Genomic DNA, 14,868 nt, shown 5'->3' on the forward strand with positions numbered 1-14,868 from the left:
TGCTTCAGTTACGTACTTTTCTGACATCGCTTTTTAGGGCTCTACATTTTACTGTATCAGCAGATATTGATCCCATGGCCCCAGAGCTCTCTAATCTGCTACCCGAATGCAAAATGTGTCCGTGGCTTGTTGTGAGACTGCAAAAACACTGCGGTTTTATTTTTTTAGAAAGGACACTGTTCTCCTCATTTTTCTTAAATACAGTTCTCATTGTACATTATAACATATGGTCTTTATTTTGCAGGTGCTGAGCTTTTTTCACTCTGCGATCATTACTTCTGGGCAGAATGAGGGGACTTGTCTTGTCTGGGTGTATCTTACTTACTTTTAAAAAACAAGTTACATGATGGCTCTGTAATGCCACCAGTTATGGTTACTTACATGAAACTGCAGTGTTTCCAAGTCCTGAGATGTAAAAAATGCCAAGCTTGTAGGTAGGTAGGGCTTAACATTGTCAGAATTGATTCTTCATTTCCTCACTGTAAATTGCTGAGATGATCCCTAAACCTATTGTGCAAAACTCTCATACATATATTTAGTGATGAATTTGATCTGTTGACCAACATTTGTTTTTAGAACTGATTCTTTAAATTTAATTCTGGCCCCAATTTGTGATTTGAGTTGTAAATGAGTTCTGTTGAGTCAAACTTAATGTACAAACTGAATTTTTAGAAGACAAGTTTCTGTAGAATCTAAGAATGATCAAAGTATTTGTCTGTGGTATATTATTCCAAGATAAATTTACATTTATTTTTAAATACAGGTAATAAGGAAGCAGTGTAAATGCTTGAAAATAAGATAATGCTTTTTAATGTTCAAAATAGATGGTGACTTCTTTCTCTTTGTAGAAATATGACTCTCCGGAGAAATGCCCTGATCTGAGGAGGAGTGCACTTAGCATGGATCAAATATTAGCTGACTTGGGTTTGGGAGGCAGTGGTTCCAAATAAGCTTCACCGATGCCTTCAGCAAAACTTCTATTTCAGGAATTCAAGATCTCACCTCCAGATTCTCATCTCGGCATGGCTGATCACCTGTAACCCATCCTGTACACATTCCTTCATCTCTTTTGACCTCCATATCCTTTCTTCCATCCTTCCACCCATGATGAAGATTGCAAAGCACTGTGGGTTTGCCCAGAGTCTGCAAGTGTGAAAGAAATTCAGGGTGACACTGGGAACAGCGATCATGGTTCCTGCCATTATAAAGTGCTAAATAAATAATGAAATATTTCATTTTAATCACAGTTCATCTCTCTTAGATCAAAAGAAATATTCTAAATGGGAAGGAAGTTATAATATGAAGAACGTGCTGTGAGGAAGTCTGATTTAATTTTGCAATATGGATATTAACCAGAACTCTCACCATACCACATTAGGGAAGAAGAAAAAGGAAAGAGGAACAGTTTCAGTGAGGTTGTAATTTTATGAAGCATGAAAGCAGCTTGAGAAGAGAATTTGTGGTGCAACTTGTGCCCAGCACCCTGCATTGGTTTCCCCTCATTTTCTTGCAATAATCCACACCCTTTTAAGGGGAGGTGGAGGTTGTTGCAACCTTGCAGTGTAAACCTGCCTCTCTGTTTCTATTCTGCATGACAATGGTGTCACATTAGTGTTACTGATATGTCATCCCAACAGTCGTTTCACAGTAGCAGTAAACCCACTGGATAGTGAATCTTGACGTGTAAAAATTCTCAGAAAAATCTATTTTACCCTTTGGGAAATATGCATTTACCTCTGAGTGATTGTAAACTCTTATTTGGAAAAACAATTTAAAGAGAAACTGAAGCCTTTGACTTTTTTTTTTTTGTTAAGGATGCAAAAACTCAGCAGTTACAACTCCTGTCTTTAGCTGTTTCCATAAAGCATTAAACACTCAGTAACTTTTCACAGACCCAGTGTCTCTGAAACATAAAATACATATAAAATAGTCTCACTTTTCCCAACTGCACAAAGCCCATCTCTCTCCTTAAACATCTCTAAGCAGATGTTTGTTTATAGTCTCCATTCAAAGTTTACTATAGGACTGGCTTTTTCCCTGCCTCATTTTCCTTGTTTCCCCCTATCTCTCCCTCCTCTTCCCGTCTTCCAGTGTCTCTGTTACTAGCAAGCAACATGCAAAGAAAACCATTCCAATGCTGATTTCCATTCTGGTTTCACTCCCTCTCCTCTTTCTCTTTCCCTTCCCCTTCTTCTCTGCAAAGCATGTGCAATATTTAGTTTGTTGGCAATTTAAGTGTCTACAGATGCCTTGGAATAACAATGACACATAGTCTGGCTCGGCACAGAATAGATAGGGTTATGCAGCTTGTGGGAGAGTTAGGATTGCTTTGAAGAAAAGCCAGCAACATACAGAAGGGAAATGTGGGTGCCCCTGTCCAGAAATCTATTCCAGAAACAGGTGGGTTACAGGAGACAGGCCTCTGTTCTTGTGTTAAGAGCCTGTTAAGCATTTGGGTGTTGCCATTGCCCATGCGGCTTATTTTATGCTGCACTCAATACAGCTCAGCATCTCCCCTCAGTCTCCATGGGTGAGGCCGCTGCTGGGTCGGCAGGCTCAGCCAGGCGTGATGGCAGGATAAGAGGACTGACCGCAGCAAAAGCCTTTTGGGTTGGAAAATGCTCTGTCAGAGAAAAGGGAGAGGTTGGGAGAGGGCAGAGAGGGGAGAAGGAGGCGGAGAAGGAGAGGGGGACAAAGCAGCCTGAGGGGTATTCAAGACATCTAAACCCCCTCAATAGGGCATTGTCCCCAGGCAGGGGGTCCTGCTGGTGGCAGGGGGCAGGGGCTGCTTCCCCTGGAGGTGGCCAGCTGGAAGGTAGCCTGGGGGGCCTAAGGTGGCCTTGGAGGTGATGCCCCCCTGTAGCTAGGGAAACATGGAGCATCTTCCCCAAAATTCACGTGGTGCTGGCTGTGTTTATTCAGGCCCCAGCGACCAGCTGTCAGGAGCCTGTGAATAACGAGAGATTTTTTAATTATGGCGCTTTCAACCATAATGATCAGTTTGTGTTGCTTTCCATTTTCAAAGCTGTTTTTTTCCCAAGGAAAAAGGCTGAAACCTTCCTTTAATGAAACATGAAGCCCAAGACCCTCCTTTGAATGTGTGCCCCTCTCCACTCCTGGTGGAGGAGCTCATTATCGTGGGCTTTTCAGGCCCACAAAGACAGGCTCTGCTAATACTCCACAGCACCTTTCACATGCTCATTCATGCCCTTTTTTTATTAATTTTTTTTTTTAAGTCTAGTTTCAGCAAACAATCTGGGACAAGCATTTTTGATTTGGGCTTTAGGAGGGAGAAAAGGAGGAAGGGAGGTTGCTTCAGATTAGGGGAAGAGGTATAGCTTTTACTTAACTACAAACATGTGAATATACTCACAGAAATCACTGGAAATGCAATATACTTTCTGGGGGCTTTAGTTCTCTTCCCAACTCAGTCATTCCACAGTCCAAGTATCACAATTCCACACCTGTAACATATAGCAGCAGCACTTGCCTTCTTTGTAGTGTTAAGTACCTAAAAAAAAGCCTATAAAAGCCAAGTAACATTACTATCTGTGTCCATAAAATCAGCAGTAAGTTCAAGCACTTTATGGTATTGATGTCCTTTAGCATGAGAAATGGGTAGAAAGGGAAAAAGAGAAAAAATAGTAGAAATGAACCATTTAAAACATATTTGATGCTAAAAAACAATGAACCATGTGTTCCGACTGCAAGCACTACTTTGAGCCCATATTTTTGGCATATTTGTTAACATATGACTTCATCAGGAGACTGAAACTGAGGAAAGGCTTCTAGTGATTTCAAACACCATTAGATGAGATCAGCAGAGCCTGTTGCACCAAGATAACAAAGTATTGGTAAGTAATTCAAAAATGCCTGCTACAAGATGCATGAAATTGGTGGCCTTTTCCAACCCAAGGTCAATCTGGGTCAAACAGGTCCATGCCCTTACTGTTATTTGAAGAAGTTCCCCAAAGTTCAGACTTAACAGCTTAACAGTTAGTCCTGCAGCACCTCGACACCTTGTTCCTCCTGTGGGATCCAGAACAAAGTGCTAAGCACTTTGGTGTTACATCAGTAAAAGGAAAAAATTGGGTTAACCTGTAACAGGTAAGCAGGAAGAAACCTAATGAGCAGGAAGAAACAAAAAGACAACAAAAAGGCTGTGAAATGCCAAGCAGGACAAGAACATGAGTTTCAGTTGGGGGTGGGGCGTCTCATCAGAAAAGTCTGCTTCTGTTGTTTAAAACAGAGGAGCTCAGGTGGACAACAGTGTGCTCATTGCTGTGCATCTGCTATATGGTTTCATTTGACAGTGCTCAGTCAGAAGAAATCAAATCCCTCTGAATAGCAGACAGTCTTTTTAATTTACAAAAACTGCTAATACTTTTCATAATGGCCAGATTATGTTGATCTGCTGGTCTCCATTCTGTAAATAAAGACTAATTAAACACTTGCTGAGGCAGAGTGATTTTGTTTTGGATGCTCACGTGCTTAAAATTTGCTATCTGTTATTAGTTTGCTGAATTGCCATTGCATGCAAAATGAACTGAGACAAAAGTTGCATCTGGCTGTCATCCCACTTCCCTCTCTGTGGCCTTAGTACAAATGCAGTGCAACTTAAGAACACTTGAATTTATGCTGATGAACTTAAGATTGATTGAATTTAACAAAGCATTTTACACAGAAAAGCATTTTGTACACACATCAAGCGTATCTTGTCCTCCAGTCACACTTCCTCTTCTCCTCCATCAAATCCCAAATCACAAGCAGAACCTCCCTTACCGTGCTGGTACATCATAGAAAACAGTTGTGTTACGCCAGAGAATTGAGGTTACTGGTTTTGCACTACAAAAACTTTTCCACGTTTATGGCTTTATTGGCCTAAGTAACAGTGTTTTTCTTGTTTCCTTTTTTTCTTTTTGCTGTTTCTGTTGAAAAAAAAAAGGAATACAGAAACTTGAAACATGAGCTGCACCTTTCCCTAGATGATCAAACAATGAGAAAAGTCACGCTAAGACACAGGGAGAAGAAAATCAGACGCTGGGCTCAGACAAAGAGAAGGGTCTTCTGATCAGTTAGATAGAAAGGTAGGACACAACAGTCACAGATGCTTTTGCTTATTATTTCTCTATGGCAAATGTCTGCCTGTGGATGAATCTAAATATAAGAGCGTGGGGCAGAAAGGTCTCTTGGATAAAAAAAGTTCCTGTAAGCAATCACCCAGGTGAGAGGCTACAACTCTGAAATAAATTAATCTGGCCTCACTGTTGCTTCTCATTGAGCCATGAGCATGTGACAGGGAAAGTAATGGGGGGCTTAGTAGACTCACAGGAGGATGGAGCCACCAGGGCCATGCTGGGAAGCTCAGCCTTCTTTCCACCTCAGTATGGGTGATGGGAAACTCAATACCCTGACTGGGGACTGCCTGAGCTTGTTTTTCCCTTGTGTGGAAAGCACACATGGTCTGTTTTGAAGAAATTAGAGACTGAGAAGGCCAATTAAGTCATTCAGTTTGACTCCCTGAGGCCAATTCAAAGACTGTTCTCTCTACTAGTTACTCTATTGTGAGTTTTTTTCAGTGCAATTTTAAAATTCCCAAGTGACGATGCTTTCATTATTTCCCTGAGGAGACTTTTCCACAATCCAATATGTTTCGCTGTCAAGAAGTTTTTCTTGAAATTCCTCTTGAAATTTCGCTCCTGATTTCCTTCCATTTACTCAGTTTTGTATTGATTATTAGTTATACCAAAAAATTCATCTTTGTTTCTAAAATTAGTGTAATGTTACAATATCCTGTCTCTATCATTGTTTAGCCAGAATGAGTTTTATTGTGATTTTTTTTTTTAGTTCAGAACTAAAAAATTTCTAAATTATGTCGATCCTCTCTGGGCACCTTTCTTATACATGGTGTATCTGCTGAAGTGTCACAATATTCCAGATGATAGTTCTCACACAATCTTGATACATAAGATATTTCCCTTGCCTCTGCAACATGTTGACTCTTGAGGGTGGTTTTGGGCAGTTTGTACTTGAAGTGCATGACTAATTTCTCTGCCCATGCTCACCAATGAGTGTCTGTCACTAGCACCCGTCTCCAGTCCTTTTTCCTAGTACAATAAAAAATGAGCATAAATTGTGATATTTTAGAAAATATATGATCTGATGGATGCTTTTATAGTTAAAATGGTCTTTTTTTTTCAATTTTTTTTTACAAATGTGAAGCATTTGTAAGGATCTCTTTTGAATTTATTTTTTTTTTAATAATTGTTGTACCATTCTGCTCAAGGTTTTTGTACGTTCTCCCATCCCATGTTTATTTCAAGAGTAGTTGACATTTAGGTAGCAGCATTATTAGGTAATTCTGTTATTATGCTAAGCCATAGTGTCACCCAGACTTGCAAATTTTGTGAGAATGATGTTTTCCTAGACTTTTTTTTCATCCTTCATAGCAAATGTTATGTTGAAAAAAACTATTTTTCCTACAGATTTTATGAAGTCCTTTCCTGCATTCATGCACTAAGTCAGTGCTGATCCTCTGAGCATCACGAGAAAAATCATATGTATAACAGCAGTAGATGCCTGAATGATCCTGATTATTTGTGCAAAACAAGGCATCCATATGTCAGTGTTAAAGTCCAAATGAAGGAACTGTCAGGAAAAGATAAAGTCACCCAGATTTGCCAGCCTATCTTTTTCTAACAAAACCCTGATTTGGCAAAATATCTTTCAGGACAGTGGATTCGTTATCTACAGTCGCTGGAGATAGACTGTTTTAATATGAATGACTTTACCATTTATAAATGCTATCTGTATTATCAATGTTAATTTAAAGGTGACATAATTTTCTTGCAAAACCCATTAGGTTTTTATGCTCTTGGCAAGCAGCTCTGCTTTGATGGTTAGATGTAGTAACTCTTCTTTTAAGCAAGGAACCTTAAATATTTGCCTCGGTTCTGTAACCAGACATGATTAAACTTAAAGTTGTGTTAATGATCTGACATGTCTTTCTACATTTATCTGTTTAAACACAACACTTTAATTATGGCTATATAATCATCAATATCTATAATGACACATTGTGGGTAATGCTGTCAAACAGGATAAGTATTCTCCTACTCTTTCAAACCCTTTATGATCACACAGTTCTTGTTATACAGTGTCTTTCATTCAGCAGTAAATTACACTAAACCCTCTCACTTTGACATCTCTTCCTATCAGATCAAATACTTGATCCTCAAAAAAAAAGTTTGAAACTCCACTATATGTTTTTGACAAGTTTGATATTTTTATTTCCAAAATGATAACTGTTATGATGGTCACTACAATAAATCCTCAAACAATAACTTCAAAGGGGTGAAGGCTAAACCTGCAAGGGAATTCAGGTGCCCAAATGTTCAATATTCTAGTGCCTAGGTGAGAGCATGGGGGTACATTCCATTTCTTAATGTATACAGATTTCAGATACCTCCAGCTCTAGGCAGCAGCTGTGAGAACATGCTGAGGACCCATATTTTAATTCAGCCACTTAGATTTCACTTTAGGTAGCTAATTTCTTTTATGATTTTGGCCCTGGTTGACTAATTACACAAGACAGAGGAATGAAGTATTACCCTTATTTTACAAATGAGGAATCCACTATAGAGAGATTAAATGCTTGCCTAAGGAAATGTAAGAAACTTGAGGCAGAGTCAGGAAGGCCCATTTAAGCTGTTCTTCAGATCTAGATCTCCTTAGTCTCTGATTCCAATGTCTTAACAAAAAGGCCTTTCTTCCTCACTTCTCTCAGCTATGTCAGCTCAAAAATGCTGCTAAACTGGAAATGCTGAGACCATAGACCACAAATCAAATTTCTTCCTTCTTTGTTTGTTTTTTTTTGGTGGTTTTTTTTTTGCATTTTCTGGTGAAGCAGTTAATTCTTCTCTTTTATGTAGGTTTTTGTACTGTGACTATCCCCCAGTTCACAAGTGCCATTTAGTAAAGCCTTCAGCAGCATAGCTAACATCTGTCACAGGCTGTTTGTTTCTTCATTGTCTCCCCAGGGAAGAAGTGTTTTTTTCGGTGTGATTGTTGCTAACCTGTGTGCTGCCAGGTATTTGTGTTCAAGGAGGCAGGCAAAGGTGAAAATGCACCTTGCACTGCCAGCTGTGGTGGTTAGGTTAGGATAGTCTCTGCTCTCCTAGGGAGCTTGTTGTGAGCAGGGCTGACTCAAACCTTCACGACAGCACATGCAAAATTTTGTGCTTCTCTCCTGGATCGTCATTCTCAGAGCTGGGTTGCTCCAGCTATGGAAAGGGAAGGCGAGGAGAGCAGAGTTGGGAAGCAGATCCAAGGGAGGCCACAAAGGGCTGGCACATCTTCCCAGGGAGATGTGTCAGGGGAACAAGGAGCAACGGCTGACCTCACCCTCTGGCAGCAAGTTTGACTTCCCGCAGGTCTGGTACAGGCAGAGAGGGCAGCATGGCCGTGGTCATTTTGGTGCCAGTCACCTGTGGCCCCAGGCAGTGGCCAGGGTTACCTTTCTCCCAACCACCCAGGCTCCAGCCTTTGCCTTGCCTCCAAGCAAACTAAAGCCAGCCAGTTCTAGCACATCAACTGCGATGGCACTACCATCTCCCAGATGGGAGGTAGGGCTGTGGGACCATAAACCTCAGCAGCAGGCATAGCTTTTTAAGGCCTATAGGCTCACTCATGGAAACTGAGGGAGCCATTGGACTTCAGGTCAGGCCTCTGGATTTTAGGTGTCAGAGTTTAGGAAACACATTTAAGTAGGGCTGGAAATGTGGACTCTTTAGAATTCAATGCATCCCATCAAGTGTAGTTCCTCGCAAGCCTACTGACCACTTACACAAAGTTTGGCCAAGATCAGTCTCTTTTCATAGAATATATCAGGTTTAGTTACAGGGTGTTTTCTAATGAAATACAGATTTATTTTAAAATATCCACCCAGCTCTGTCATGGCCTGACCATTTCTCTGATGCTACCACCATCAGACCTGAAGTTAGCTTTTGCTAGCTTCTGGGTAAACTCAGATCTATAAGGCTGCATGCCAGCTGGCCACAAATGAAGTCTACAATGTAGTTTTCCTCAGCACTGGACTAACAGATGGTCAGAGAGATGAGGCCCCTCTGTTTCAGTATTGCACTGGCAGCTGCCCTCAGGAGTGGCACCAGCTGTTTAGCATTTCCTTTCCCAGGCTGAGGAGGCACATAGGCCACTTCTCAGGGCTCAGGTTGTGGCTCCTTGAGGGTGTCTGTTACTTACTGAGACAAATGAAAGTATTGAATTCAGGGAACATGGATGGGCTGCTGTTCTTTGCTGGCTGGGAAGGAGCTGATATATGCCACTTGGAAATCTCAATGAGTATGTGTGATCTTGTTGGCAAAGTAGAAGTGGCCCCTTGGTGGTTTGTCTAAAATTCAGCTTGGTTGCATGCCATGAGCTTCCAAGTCTGATGAAGTATTTTTTCAGGGTATACAGCAATCTGGGGCAGGATTCAACAGTTTCTTTAGATATCAACAAGAAGCCTCTCTTGGCTTATTCTTTGACATTCAAAATAATACTTTCCTTCCTGCCCTCCTGGTTCTCTTCTGCAACTGCGACTTCTGTTAGACCTTCAATGTAAGCATGTCGGATGCCTGCAATGATGAGATACAAGCAAGCCAAAGTTGATCCTAAATTTTATTGTTTTGTTTCTACATAGGAACATCTTCCAAATGCCTGTAAGCAAGTTGAAAATATTAATTTTGACAGATCTAGCTTCTGTATAATTCAAATAGATCAAATAAATCTCCACAGACTGTTTTTGAACTGAAGCAGAGGTCTACGGTACTAATGTTGTGATGACACAAAATTTTTCTTTCTACTTGTTAGGAAAAAGTTACACTGATGTTTCTGCCATAGATAAATCAGCCCAGGTGCTCTTCCTATTATGAATTACATCATAGCTTGGTACAGAAAATATGCTGTCTCCATGACATGATTTGGAAAAAAAAAAAAAAAGGAAAAAAAATTTTTGAGGCAGACTTTTTAATTAAAAAAAAAGTCCACACAGCAACATTGTTCGCCATTCCCTGTTGAACCCTCAAGCTGACACTTGAAAGATAACAGCAGGTGATAAAGAGCCTGAACTGCATCCCACTCTAACCAGTAGTGAACCTGATGCTGACTTAGGTGGTATGTCAAGAGTACTTCTGCAGACCATCATTGCAGAGTATTGGTCTCCTTAGAAGGTTGTGAATCTGGGGAAACACTGTGGTAAGGGAACTTTTATGTAAAAACAAAATCCATTCTTTGAGAAAAACAATAGTTAATTTTAAAATAATCTCAAATAAAGACATAGTTAATTTTTTACTTTTTTTCACCATCATAATTTGTAAAATACAAATACAAAATACAAATTATAAATACAAAATACAAAATATAAAATACAAAAGTAAATTCTAAGGTCCCAATGATTCAGAAACTGTCAGCTCTGTTAACATGGCAGAAATCTGTCCTATGGGCACTTTATTTCTCTTTTCCTCTTTATTTCTGTCACCTCTGCCATTGGAATCAGATACTCTCCAAATTGAAAACAGGTATCTGATCCAGGAGAGTGCATTTCCCATTAAATGCAATGAATCCTGATGCAACCTGATTGGACACAAATGAACTGCAGAAAATGAAAGAAAAAAGGGCAGTTTGCAGCATAGGTGCAGTCCTTTAATATGTCTAACTGAAGACTCAGATGTCTGGGGTAAAAAGGCCAATCGACTGCTATTTCTGCAAGTGCTCAGCAAACCTAAATACCTTCCAGAATCTCCATTCTGGAATCTGAATCATAATCAATTCTTTACTGAGCTGTTGTTTTAATAAGGACTGATAATTTTTTTTTGCTTTTTTTTTCTTTTTGAAGAACATTTCTGCCCTGTATTAAGGGCTTGACCCAGTTACTGCTGATAGTAAAAGTCAGCCATAGCTGTGCTAAATACAAGAAATATGCTTGTGCCCAAGAGAGGTAGATGGGAGTTGGATCAGGCCCCATGTGTGTGAAAACAGGCCACAGAAAATCTATTGCTTTAATTGCCTCCTAAAAGATTGACATGGTCTAATTTGCTTATGGTTAAACACCATAATTTATGATGAACAGGATGATTACCTTAAGCATTCAGCACCCATTACTAAGCCTTCCCTCCCTCTCCCCTCCCCCTCCAAATATTATTTTACTTATTTCTGTTCATAACAACAGGAACATTCTCAATCAGAACATCTCTTTGCTTGAAAAAAAATAATCATTAGACAAGCTAATTCCTGGGTAAACCTCTGTATTCCTTCCCAGATGTACATTCTATATTGAGGTACAGAGCTAAATCACTGGCCATCACAGCAATTTACTGGTTTTAATGGTTGGAATATTTCACCTCCCTGTTAAATATCCCTCTGCCCTTTGTTAAGTTTGTTGCCTAGTAAATTGCATGTCTAGCTTTGAAGCTTATGTTGCTGCACCCCTGCTGCTTTAGCTCCTTATCTCCATAGGATTTGCTGTAGCACACACAACCAGGGGATGAATTTGCAGATATTTGCAGTGCCGAGCCTTGACTTTTAGTGCTTACATGTAAATGAAAAAAAAAAAAAAAAAAAAGGAAAAATAAAAAAGGGGGGAGGGAAAAGTAGTCATTTCCTTTTTGTGATCAGCAATTCATCATCACTAAAGCACTGGGAGGAAAATAGTTATCAACTTCCCATTTTAGGTTATAACTTCAAAGCAAACCTTTGATTTGAATGCCAGACTCTGAATGCAGGGGAAAGGAGGGGGAATGACAGGGGGGAGAGGAGGGAAGGAAGTAGGAGGGACTGGACCATCACCTCGTGGTGGTGACAGCACCTACCATCATGGAGAGAAAAACAGTTTGTTAAGGTACCAGAACAGCCACTGGTTTCTCACTTGCTTGTTTATGCTCATTCAGGAATTAAGGGAACCACTGCAGGAGCTCAAATTCAAATCCATCCTTACAGCCAAAACTTAACTATGATTCTTGTGGAAATGATCTGCCTTTAGGGTAGGAAATACCTAATAAGTGAATGAAAAGCCCACATTTTCATAGAATTCTGGAAGACTGACTACATTGTACCCTCTTGCTTGCTTTTTTTTTCACTTGGAGCAGTTAAATTCAGCATCCATTCATGGAGATATGTGTTTTTGACAAATTTCAATTAAAATTGTAGACATTCTGTGTCATAAACAGCCCATTTTATTGCTACATGTTTTTAGAGTAAGGTAGAGAATTTAATTCCCGGCAGAGCTTGTTCAAAGGCTTTAAGTGCCTGCCTGAGCCCAGATCCATCTTACAGGAACCTGGTTTTCTGCTTGTTATAGAGCAGCCCTTCTTGAGCATCTTGTCTTCCTCCTTTTCTATCTCTCTTATTCTCTCTCCCTCTTTTTAAAATTTTAATATTCCATGGCCAGCATACTCAAAGCTGTTTACAGTACTGATACCTTGCTGCATTAGTACTGCATTGATTATGGTTGGAAATAATCTCAGGAAGTCATGCGTAACTCCCACTCCTTGTCCTTTCTGCCATGTAAGCACATCCTTTTTGCCTGAATGAAAGGAGAATGTTCTGTATACAAGCCTTGAAAATGTTCCATATAGGTGCCTTTGAGGACTTTCTTTCGCCTATTTTTGTGTCAGCCTCTTGAAACTATCATATATCAAAAGCCATGTTATTCCTTCATTCAAGTCCATTGTAGTACCAAAAAGACTGCTTAATCCATTTCCTCTGATGGGAGGAAGTAGTCTGTTGATTTTTGAAATGTGCATGCTATTCTCATGTACTAGGTTATCCAGTAAAAATTCCTGTTAAAAGACCGTTAATATACATGCACTGGAAACACCTCAGCAGACCTCTCCTAGGCTTTTAATGAGAGCATGGAGAGCCTGACTCCCTGTGAGCATTTTGTCATTTGTTTCCATCAGAGCACATCTCAGGGCCAGATTACATTTTACCACAGTGTTTATTTCTACAGTAAGCAGATATGCCTAATAAGACATTGGCAAGATTTAGACTTTAAATCACAGCCCATTCCAAACCCTAGGCTGCCTGATTAGGATCTTCACTCATTTCCGTACAATCCCATCTTTAGTGGAACAGCACCTAATCCTCTCCTTTCTCAGCAGAATATTCTTTTTGGCAGGAGGGTGTGAGTGGTAATTAAGGGGCCCAGCCCCCAATTGTATTATCGGTATTTCTTTATTTGCAGCCTGCTCCTGCTGTGCTCAGTAGAAGGAGGGATTCTCTGCCGGAGGGATGCTCTACCTCAGCGATACCCTGGCACTGAGGCTCGACCCCCCACTTCCACCTGCCACAGAAAGACAAGAGCTCCCCCTGTGCTCTGAGTGCAGACTGTGTCCCCTGGAGAGGATCTCTCCTGCTTCTCCTGAAACCCACGCTGTAATTTTAATCAGGTAGTTCTGTCTGTTTAAGGATGACAGCAAGTCATAGCTGGCATAAACGGGGCCTAAAAGTATGTATCTGCCATTGGCAAACAGGAAAAAAAAGGAAGAAGAATTGCTGTTTTGCTAGAGCCATTTGAATTTAGTGGGGTCATTAAAAGCTTTTATTCAAATAAATAAATTCATAAAATTGCCTAGAACTCAATAGCACAGGATGTCTAATCAATAGTAATTCATTTTCAGAATTGTAGTCTGTTACACAAGCCAGGAATTGCAAGAGGTAAATCATGACAAACACTGCACGCACAGACAGGATCCATTATATCACAGTAGGGGTCACGCTGGAATCACTTCATCTGTTTTTAAGGTTTGAAAGCCCAGGATGCAGCGGATTTTCAAACAGGCCCATCTGTGTGATATTTCTGGCCACAGATCTCTGGTTTCCCCTCCAACGGTGGTAACTAAATCTCTGTGATGTACTCCATGCCATGGGCTGGATTATTTGCATTAGGAGTAATCTTCTGGTGACTCTGCAGGTGTCTGTAGCTGACAGAATGAATAACAAGGCTGTGCTTAAGCAACTTTGTTTCTGAACATGATTTCAGTTTGAAAATTATTAGAAGGGGTAGCTAAAGTTTTGGAGCTGTAGCCTCTGCCCTGTGCTATAATTATAGACTAACTTATTATGTAAAAGCAGCAAAACTGGAGCGGGGCCACTGTTTCTCCTTTTTTTTTACTGAGCTTTATGAATAACGATAACAAAAAAGGAAAGTCAAAAGCCAAATGCACCTAACTGGAATTTTCTGACAGCAAATTCCAATTATTTTAAAGTTCTGGTTTTAATTCTGTCCATAAATGATTGTGAGAAATTCATTTTTATAGTTTGGACGCATTCCACCTGGAAAAAACTAGCTCTGGAAAATGATATTTCCATCTGTTAAAAAATGGGAGGGAGTCAAGGGGGCAGTGCAGGGAATAAATGATGGTCTATGTAGATTAGAGCCAACATTTTCAAAAACAGGAACTAAAGTTAGCCTTGTGTATTCATACTTAGACACAAATAAGTATATAGTGCTTTGGGAAATTGTGCTAAGCCTCTTCTAGCTCTGCTTTTTTAACCTGATCTCATCATTTCAGGCCACAGTCAGATGCCTAAATGTGGATGAGAGAGAATATGGATGAGAGAGAAACTAGTACTCATCCTTTTTTGTGACACTGTTGACCCATGTCCCAGGGACCGGAGTCCGTGTTTCTCTCTTCCTGAGAGGACTGAAGTACCAGTTCAGGCTAGAGCCTGTGGATTTGTTCATAGATAAAGGTTAAATCCTCCAGTCTGCTACGATGTCCGGAGGGGAGACTTTGACCTATTTAGGAGACTGGTTGACAGAGTCCCCTGGGAGGCAATCCTGCAGGGGAAAGAAGTCCAGGAAGGCTG

At 40.3% G+C, this 14,868-nt stretch overlaps 1 long non-coding RNA gene across 1 annotated transcript in view; it reads right to left on the reverse strand.

Annotated features, from left to right (window-relative positions):
- Positions 1 to 697: 697 nt before the first annotated feature.
- Positions 698 to 14,868, reverse strand: part of LOC135419453 (uncharacterized) — a 30,282-nt gene continuing 16,111 nt past the window's right edge. The window contains exons 2-3 of the long non-coding RNA XR_010433000.1: positions 3,374 to 3,523; positions 698 to 1,143 (exon numbers count right to left, since the gene is read on the reverse strand). This is a non-coding gene — a long non-coding RNA (uncharacterized LOC135419453). The remainder of the gene's footprint in view (positions 1,144 to 3,373; positions 3,524 to 14,868) is intronic.

Source organism: Pseudopipra pipra, chromosome 1 (assembly GCF_036250125.1).
Source record: "Pseudopipra pipra isolate bDixPip1 chromosome 1, bDixPip1.hap1, whole genome shotgun sequence".
Lineage (NCBI taxonomy): Eukaryota > Metazoa > Chordata > Aves > Passeriformes > Pipridae > Pseudopipra > Pseudopipra pipra.